The sequence below is a fragment of the Oncorhynchus masou genome, unplaced genomic scaffold (assembly GCF_036934945.1).
Source record: "Oncorhynchus masou masou isolate Uvic2021 unplaced genomic scaffold, UVic_Omas_1.1 unplaced_scaffold_10236, whole genome shotgun sequence".
Lineage (NCBI taxonomy): Eukaryota > Metazoa > Chordata > Actinopteri > Salmoniformes > Salmonidae > Oncorhynchus > Oncorhynchus masou.
The window spans coordinates 1-9408 of record NW_026999925.1 but is presented as its reverse complement, the minus strand read 5'-3'; the positions used below and the strand labels follow the sequence as shown (position 1 = coordinate 9408).

Sequence of the window (9408 nt, the reverse complement as noted above, 5' to 3'; positions counted from 1 at the left end):
AATTAGAAAAGCCTTTTGCAATTATGTTATCACAGCTGAAAAATGTTGTTCTGATTCAAGAAACAATAAAACTGGCCTTCTTTAGATGAGTTGAGTATCTGGAGCATCAACATTTGTGGGTTCGATTACAGGCTCAAAATGACCAGAAACAAAGAACTTTCTTCTGAAACTCGTCAGTCTATTTTTGTCATGAGAAATTAAGGCTATTCAATGCAATAAATTGCCAATAAACTGAAACTGATCTCGTACAACGCTGTGTACTACTCCCTTCACAGAACAGCGCAAACTGGCTCTAACCAGAATAGAAAGAGGAGTGGGAGGCCCCGGTGCACAACTGAGTGTCTAGTTTGAGAAACAGACACCTCACAAGTCCTGAACTGGCAGCTTCATTAAATAGTACCCGCAAAAAAACAGTCTCAACGTCAACAGTGAATAGGCGACTCCGTGATGCTGGCCTTCTAGGCAGAGTTGCAAAGAAAAAGCCATATCTCAGACTGGCCAATAAAAAGAAAAGATTAAGATGGGCAAAAAAAGCACAGACACTGGACAGAGGAACAGACACTGAATAGCATCCCGAAGTTGCCTCTCACTGTTGACGTTGAGACTGGTTATTTGCGGGATACATACATACATACACACATATATACACATACACACAAATACAGTATACAGACATATACACACCATTATATACACACACATATACATACACATGTATATATACACACACATATATACACACACACAAATACACACATATACACACACATATATATACACACACACACACATATACACACACATATATACACATACACACAAATACAAACGCATATACACACAAACATATACAGTACAAACACACACATATACACACGTACACAAACATTTGGTTGGAGGGGCGGGAGCAGATATTACCCAAGATGAATCTGCTTTCTGTTCTTCCAAAGTCTCTCCTAAAGAATTAGGACTTTGTTGAAAAGATAATTACAGGATAATTCCATCCACAAATAATACGTGTGAATGTGTTGAATTCAGTATCTTACAATGGCTTTTAATAGGATAGCTATGTAATAAGGGGTCATTTTCATTTTTATGTCAAATAAAATACGATACGGTTAATTATATGATTGAACGAGCCAGGTTTAAAATGTGAATTTAGTTTGTTTCTCTCTCTAATTACAATTCTTACAATAAACTTAAACAACATGTATGGTTCTATAGTTGATTAGACCGGCGATTGTTATGTGACAGGGTTTTTAGGCTGGTGTCGATGGGGACAGACAGAGGGCTATTTTTATCTCCATTCAATGTCTGCCATGATTGGATTATCACCACACATGATGAATGATCATCCCATTGGAGAAAATAAACCCATACGTGCAGTATTTGTCTTCATACCTTTATATTTCACAGGACATTGGGCCTTTTGGGGAATGGACAGCGTTTGAGGGATAGTGGATTGTGGGATCTGCTGGAGAAGGCATCTTGCAATGCTCCGGCAGCTTTACCAGCTTCATAGTTCACTGCATGAGTGGGCATCAACCTATCTGACAACACCAGTCCTCACAGAAGCCAAGTTTCCCTCCCTCCCCATGGAGCCTGGCGCTGGGGTTCCTGCCTGGCATCCCTAAGTGTGCCCTGTGCGGCTAGATCTACTTCTACTGTGTTCAAGGTAGGGGTAGTTGGACCGTGGAAATGTGACCCTCTGTTTGCTAAGGCACTGCCCCAGACGGCAGCGCAGCTGGCTGTGGAGAGGATCAACAATGACCCCTCACTGTCCCTGGGCACCACCTTTGAGTATGTCATCATTGATGAGGACTGCCAGACATCCATGGCACTCAAGGGTTTCTTAGGTCACTACATGCGGGCTAATGCCTTCCTGGGCCCTGTCAACCCTGGCTACTGTGATGCAGCCTCTTTACTGGCCAACAACTGGAACAAAGCCCTGTTCTCTTGGACCTGTGTGAACTACGAGCTGGACGACCGAAGTAGGCACCTTGCTCGCCCTTGCGGTGCCCTGCGCCACCTGGGTGCTGCTCAGCCTGGTAAGACACTTCCGCTGGGCACACATAGGGATCATCTCCTCGGCTGAGGATGTGTGGGTGGACACAGGCAGCAAGGTCGCTGACGCTCTGCGGAGCTACGGCCTCCCTGTCACCACCGTGGTCTCCACAGACAAGGACCCTGCCAGCATACGACTGGCTCTGACTAGGGTCAAGAGGGCAGAAAACATCCGCAGTGAGTCCTGTTTATCATTCAGTTTTCTTTCTGTACAGCACTACAACCTGTCTACCACTAACTACTATTACTACAGTGCTGTCCCAGTACCAGAGCCAGTTTAATTCATTAGATAACTACTAACCTATCACAACTACTACTACTACTGCTGCTACTTCTACTGCTCTGCTAACAACACTGCCAAGTATTACTGCTGCTGCTGCTACTGCAAATGCCATTACTATTACTGGTGTTACTGCTGCTACTGCTGTTGGTATTGCTGCCGCTGCTGCGGTTAATATTGCTGGTGCCTGCTGCTGCTGCTGTGCTGCTACTGCTGCTGCTACTGCTACTGCTACTGCTGCTGCTGCTACTGCCTTGCTGCGCAACACTACTGCTGCTGCTGCTACTGCTACTGCTGCTGCTGCTGCTGCTACGCTGTACTACTGAAGTGATGTTACTACTGCTAATACTACTACTAATACTACTACTGTTATTTTTTATAATGTAACCTTTATATAACTAGGCAAGTCAAATTCTTATTTACAATGACGGCCTACACCGGCCAATGCTGGGCCAATTGTGCGCCGTCCTATGGGACTCCCAATCACGGTCGGTTGTGAAACAGCCTGGAATCGAAGCAGGGTGTTTGTAGTGACGCCTCAAACACTGAGATGCAGTGCCTTAGACGCTGCACAACTCAGGAGCCCGAGAGATACTATTAATACTACTGGTACTACTACTACTATTACTTCTACCACTATTACTACTATTACTACTGCTACTGCTGCTGTTGCTGCTGCTCGCTGCTGCTGCTGCTGCTGCTGCTAATGCTATTGCTGCTACTGCTACTGCTGCTGCTCTGCTGCTACTGCTATTACTGCTATTGCTAATGCTACTGCTGCTACTACTGCAACTGCTGCTACTACTGCCACTTTTTTTTTTTTTTTTTTTTAACCTTTATTTAACCAGGCAAGTCAGTTAAGAACACATTCTTATTTTCAATGACGGCCTGGGAACAGTGGGTTAACTGCCTGTTCAGGGGCAGAACGACAGATTTGTACCTTGTCAGCTCGGGGGTTTGAACTCGCAATCTTCCGGTTACTAGTCCAACGATCTAACCACTAGGCTACCCTGCTACTACCCTGCTACTACTAACCACTAGGCTACTGCTGCTACTACTAATACTACTACTACTAATATTATTATTAATATTACTACTACTACTACTACTATCAGTATTACTACTACTACTACTATTAATACTATTACTGCTATTACTTTTAATACTACTACTGCTACTATTATTACTACTACTATTACTACTACTACTACTACTACTACTGCTATTACTACTATTACTATTATTACTATTACCATGAATACTATTACTATTACTACTACTACTCTTACTACTACTACTACTACTACTACTATTACTACAATTACTTTTACTGCTTCTACCACTACTATTACTACTACTACTACTACTATTACTACTACTACTACTACTGCTACTACTACTATTACTACTACTACTACTGCTACTACTATTACTACTATTACTGCTACTACTACTACTATTACTACTTTTACTACTACTACTACTATTACTACTTTTATTATTACTACTATTACTACTACTACTACTATTACTAATGCTACTACTTCTACTAATACTACTATTACTATTACTACTACTGCTATTACTACTATTACTGCTACTGCTACTATTATTACTACTACTACTACTACTATTATTATTACTACTATTACTGCTACTACTACTACTATTACTACTTTTATTATTACTACTATTACTATTACTACTACTACTGCTATTACTACTACTACTATTACCATGAATACTATTACTATTACTGCTACTACTACTATTACTACTACTTCTATCATTACTACTATTACTACTACTACTATTACTACTATTAGTATTACTGCTACTACTACTACTACTACTACTAATATTACTGCTACTACTGCTACTATTACTACTGTTACTACTATTACTATTACTGCTACTACTACTATTACTACTACTACTACTATTACTACTACTACTACTATTACTACTACTACTATTACTATTACTACTACTACTATTACTACTATTAGTATTACTGCTACTACTACTACTACTACTACTACTACTACTATTACTGCTACTACTGTTACTATTTCTTGTCAGGGTTTACTAGAATTGGACACAAAAGCATTTATTAATCAATGAGAACGTGGAGGTAGATGGTTCCGGGTGGAGGAGCGGGCAACGGAGGTGGGTTGATGGGAGTGGTTAGGCAGATCCAATGGATAACAACACACTGGCGACGAGCATACAGGGATGGGGTATGGGTTCCGGGTGAATGGCTGTAGACAAAACAAGCGGTAAGTTAAAGGCAAGCAAGACGTACAAAACAATAAAACAAAACAAAACAAACTCTATAAACTGGAGGCTGGTTCGTGGGCACAGCATACTGTTCATGGCTAACGATCCGGCAGGGAATGGATGTCAGGTCAGAGTTTTTGAAGGGGAGAGGTGATGATCAGGACAGGTGTTCAGATTACTGATGGGATACAGGTGCGGGTGAACATCAATCTCCCAACAAGCTAGTTCGCCGGCAACCAGACAGGGTGCGTTCCAGGACACCGGAAACACACTCCAGGACAGAAACACAGGCAAACACAGACTCAGGAAGCGGGATTCGAGACAGTACCCCCCTCGGCCAAGGCATGCCGGGCGGACTACCTGGAGCACCAGGGTGGAGGCTGTAGAAGTCACGAAGCAGGTCGTCAATCAAGGATCTGAGCGCCGAGGAATCCAACTCCTCTCTCTGGACCATATCCTTCCCAATCCACGAGATGTGGAAATGACCCCGCCGTCTGGAATCCGACATGCGGCGCACCGTGTGAAGCAGGACCACCTCCGATCATCCGGAGGAGGAGGACGAGGAGGAGGGGGCAACAGAGGACTGAGGAGAACCGCCTTGAGGCAGGAGACATGAAAGGTGGGGTGTACTCGAAGCGTTGCCGGCAATTTGAGTCGGACCACAACAGTGTAAATGATTCTCTCCACCACAAACGGACCAATGAACTTTGGTGACAGTTTCCTCGACTCAGTCCGTAGAGGAAGATCCTGTGTAGCCAACCAAACCTTATCTCCGATGGTATAAGCGGGAGCAGGAATACGGCGACGATTCGCCTGGATCTGATACCGGTCAGAAACTCTACGGAGGACCTTCCTGGCCTGATGCCAGGTCCGGTGGCAACGACGAATGTGGGCCTGGACAGAAGGAACCAAAAGATCCCTCTGCTGAGAAGGAAACAAGGGAGGTTGGTATCCGTACAGGCATTGGAAGGGGGACATCCCAGTGGCAGATGAAGGAAGGGTATTATGGGCATACTCGACCCAGGGTAATTGAGATGACCAAGAGGTGGGATCAGAGGAGACAAGACAACGCAGCGTGGACTCCATCTTCTGGTTGGCTCTCTCCGCCTGACCATTAGATTGTGGGTGAAATCCAGAAGTGAGACTGACTGTAGCTCCAATGGCCAAACAGAAGGATCTCCAGACAGCAGAGGTAAACTGAGGACCACAGTCAGAAACAATGTCACTGGGCAATCCGTTGACCCTGAAAACCTCCCTAACCAGGATCTCGGACGTCTCCATGGCAGATGGAAGCTTGAGAGAGGGACAAAATGAGCAAACTTGCTGAATCTGTCCACAATGGTCAGAATGACCGTGTTCCCAACAGAAGGGGCAATCCCGTGACAAAATCCAGGGCCAGATGCGACCAAGGTCGCCGAGGAATAGGTAGGGGTGAAGAAGCCCAGAGCTGGGCCGATTGGTACTTTTGTTCTGAGCACAAACAGGACATGGGGCAACAAACCTCCGGGTATCTTCTCCCATGGCAGGCCACCAAAATCGCCTGCACAGTAGCGCCATAGTCCGAGCAACGCCAGGGTGACAAGCTATCTTGCTGGCATGGGACCACTGAAGAACAGCAGAACGGACCGACTCAGGCACGAACAACCGACCGGGTGGACCGTTACCGGGGCCGGGCTGCGTCCGAAGGGCCGCCATCACATCCTCCTCAATCCACAAGGTTCTGGGGAAGAATCGTCTCAGTCTTGGCCCCACTCTCATTCGTCTTGGAGAACATCTGGGACAAGGCGTCCGCCTTGCCGTTCTTCGACCCAGGTCGGAACGTCAGGGAAAATTTGAAGCGTCCAAAAAACAAAGCCCACCTGGCCTGACGGGATTTGAGACGTTTAGCCGATTGGACGTAAGCCAGATTCTTGTGGTCAGTCCAGACCACAAACGGTTGCTCCGCTCCCTCCAACCAGTGACGCCACTCCTCCAAGGCAAGCTTCACAGCGAGAAGCTCCCGGTTACCCACATCATAGTTTCTCTCAGCTGGTGAAAGACGACAAGAGTAGAAGGCGCAGGGATGGAGTTTACCGTCAGTGGAGCTACGCTGGGACATGATTGCGCCCACCCCCACATCAGACGCGTCCACGTCAACAACAAACTGACGGGAAGTGTCAGGTTGAGAGAGAATCGGCGCGTTGGTGAATCGGCTCTTCAAGTTCAGAAATGCTCGGTCTGCCTCAGGAGTCCAACAGAAAATTCTGGTGCAAGACGTCAGAGCAGTTAAAGGGGCAGCCACCCGGCTGTAATCACCGATAAACCTCCGATAGAAGTTCGCAAATCCCAGGAATCTCTGGATCTCGTACCGGGCCGGGCCCAATCCCGAACCGCCCGAACCTTCTCTTGGTCCATCTTGATCTCACCCCTGGAGATGATGTACCGAGGAAGGATGTAGTGTGGGCGTGGAAATCACACTTCTCTGCCTTCACAAACAGACGGTTCTCCAATAACCGCTGCAGGACCTGCTTAACATGTTGGATGTGGCTGGAAAGCTCATTGGAGAAAATCAGGATGTCATCCAGGTAAACGAACACAAACAGACCGATCATATCCCTCAGCACGTCATTCACCAAACTTTGGAACACTGCTGGAGCGTTGGAAAGTCCAAAAGGCATCACCTGGTACTCGAAATGTCCCATAGGTGTATTGAATCCAGTCAACCACTCGTCCCCCTCCTTGATCCGAACCAGATGATACGCATTGCGTAGATCAAGCTTCGTAAACACAGTAGCACCGTGTAAAGAATCGAAAGCGGAGCTCATCAAGGGCAAGGGGTACTTGTTCTTGACCGTAATATCATTCAACCCCCGATAATCAATACACGGTCGAAGAGAGCCATCCTTCTTACTCCCCCAAAAAAATCCAGCTCCCAGGGGTGATGACGAGGGACGAATGAGACCTGCAGCAAGAGACTCCTTTATGTAGGTCTCCAGGGCTTCCCGCTCAGGTCGAGAAATACTGTATAACCGTCCCTTGGGAAAGGCAGCTCCAGAGAACAGGGTCCTGTGTGGCTCAGTCGGTAGAGCATGGCGCTTGCAACGCCAAGCGTCGTGGGTTCGATTCCCACTGGGACCACCCATATGTAAAAGTAGTGGCCCCAGCCGACTTGTAAGTCGCTTTGGACAAAAGCGTCTGCTAAATGGGATATATTATTATATTATTATTTATATTAGAACAGCTTAATTGTACAATCATAAGGTCGGTGGGGAGGAAGTGACTGAGCTTTCTGCTTACTGAACACCTCACCCAACTCGTGATATGTTTCAGGAACCAGGGACAAATCAGGAGGAGCAGACTCACTGACCCGACTGGGGACAGCATGAGAACAGTCAGTCCTGAGGCAGTTAGCATGGCACTCAATGCTCCAACTAGTTACCTTACCAGTCACCCAATCGAACAAAGGATTGTGTTCTCTTAGCCAGGGGTATCCAAGAACCAGAGGAACATGGGGGGGAGGCAAAATGAAAAAAGAAATAACCTCTGAATGATTCCCCGACAACAACATCTTAACCGGTTCAGTCTACTGCCGTTCAGAGTGGTTGCTTCAATGGCTTCCGGTAATTGCTCCTTGGAAAGCCCCAGCTGTTCTACTAAGTCGGCATCAATGAAGCTGTCATCGGCACCTGAATCGATGAAAGCGTTAATCGCTAAACTCTGATTCTTATTTATGAGGGTAGCAGGAAAACGAGGTCTGACAGGGCTCTTGAGAGGTTGAAACTGGCTCGCTAACAAACCTCCCAAACTTAACGAGCCGAGCAGTTTAACGGGCGCTGAGGACAAACAGAGATGTAATGTCCCGAGCTACCACAGTAGAGGCAGCTGTTGGTCTCACGTCTACGTTGGCGCTCGTCCTTAGTTAACCCGTGCCGCCCCACTTGGATCAGGATCTGGCGGCAGGACTCCTCCACTAATCCCATGTGAGGGAAAATGATCAACCCATTCTGGTCCACTTCCTGACCCAAATGGTAACCGAGTCTCAGATTGATTAGATGGACCCCACTGCTTCTCCCTCATTCTCTCTTGGATTCTATTATCTACCTGAATAGCTAAGGTGACCAAACTATCTAGGTCACTAGGCTCTGGATAGGAGATCAGCTCGTCCTTGAGTTGCTCCGACAACCCCTGGTAAAAAAACACTTGTAGTGATTCCTCATTCCAACCACTCTCCACAGCCAATGTCCTAAATTCTATCACAAAGTCTGCCACACTGCGAGCTCCTTGGCGAAGAGAGAACAAACGTTTAGCTGCGTCCTTACCTCGGACTGGATGGTCAAAAAGCTTTCTCATCTCTGCCGTGAAACCCTGGTATGACGTTCATGCATGTGTCCCGTCGTTCCCAAACAGCTGAAGCCCATTCCAGAGCTCTACCACGCAGCAGCTCAATAACAAAAGCTATCCTAGCCTTATCTGTGGCGTAAGAGTAGGGCTGCAGATCAAAAACTAACCCACACTGTAAAAGAAATGAATGGCATCCTCCCAGATCTCCCTCGTACTTCTCCGGTGTCGGAACCTTGGGCTCACGGAAGGAACCCGCTCCCGAATTGGCAGGTGATATGGGTGAAACAGGTGGTGGATGATCCGCCGGCAACCTGAGCTGATCCTGAATACTCGTTAATCTATCCGATAAGTTCCGGATTGAACCCGCTATCTCGTGTAGCGCCGTGTTGTGTTGTCCCAACAGCTTCTCCTGCTGGGTAATTGTATGGCAAACGGAGTCTTGGTCCGCTGGGTTCATCACTGGC

General features: G+C 46.6%; 1 non-coding gene across 1 annotated transcript; it reads left to right on the top strand.

Moving 5' to 3' along the window:
* Nucleotides 1-7665: 7665 nt before the first annotated feature.
* trnaa-ugc (transfer RNA alanine (anticodon UGC)) lies at nt 7666-7741 on the top strand. Its single transcript has one exon. It is a non-coding gene; the product is annotated as a tRNA-Ala (tRNA).
* Nucleotides 7742-9408: the final 1667 nt, after the last annotated feature.